This window comes from Nanorana parkeri, unplaced genomic scaffold (genome assembly GCF_000935625.1).
Source record: "Nanorana parkeri isolate BGI_ZX_2015 unplaced genomic scaffold, ASM93562v1 scaffold2694, whole genome shotgun sequence".
In the NCBI taxonomy this organism is placed as follows: Eukaryota; Metazoa; Chordata; class Amphibia; order Anura; family Dicroglossidae; genus Nanorana; species Nanorana parkeri.
In genome coordinates, this window is record NW_017308962.1 from 56608 (window position 1) to 57511 (window position 904).

Genomic DNA, 904 nt, shown 5'->3' on the forward strand with positions numbered 1-904 from the left:
ATCTACCCTGGCAGAGCCACTCCATACAGCCGTTGGCACCACTACCCCAGGCCGATCAGTCACATCACTTAGCTGGCAGGTCAATGAGTCTCCACCAAAGCCCGTGGACGTTGTCACCTCTGATCTGCAGTTTCGATCACTGTGCTCCCTCTAGGGCCAGGCAGTTATATTCTCCCGCATAGCAAATCCATCAGTCCAGCACTAGAGGGAGGCAGTGCCTTGTGGTAGTCCCTAGTCCTGGACCAGTAGCCCCCTCCACTGCTCTAAGTGCTACCAGAGGCTGACAAAGCTACAAGCCCACCAGCCGCCATGACACGGTTTTCTCAGACACTTGGGAGGTCCCGGAACCCACAATGCCTGCTCTACCCCTTCATGAGAACCTCGGGCCTACCGGGAGCGGGGGGCAATGCCTGCTCCAGCCCTTCATGAGAACCTCGGACCTACCGGGAATGGGGGGGCAATGCCTGCTCCAGCCCTTCATGAGAACCTCGGGCCTACCGGGAGCGGGGGCAATGCATGCTCTACCCCTTCACGAGAACCTCGGGGGTAATGCCTGCTCTACGCCTTCATGAGAACCTCGGGCCTACCGGCAATGAGGGGGAAATGTCTGCACTACCCCTTCATGAGAACCTCTGGCCTATCCGGGAGCGGGGGGCAATGCCTGCTCTACCCCTTCATGAGAACCTCGGGCCTACCGGGGGCAATGCCTGCTCTACCCCTTCATGAGAACCTCAGGCCTACCGGGAGCGGGGGCAATGCCTGCTCTACCCCTTCATGAGAACCTCGGGCCTACCGGGAGCGGGGGGCAATGCCTGCTCTACCCCTTCATGAGAACCTCGGGCCTACCGGGAGCGGGGGGCAATGCCTGCTCTACCCCTTCATGAGAACCTCGGGCCTACCGGGA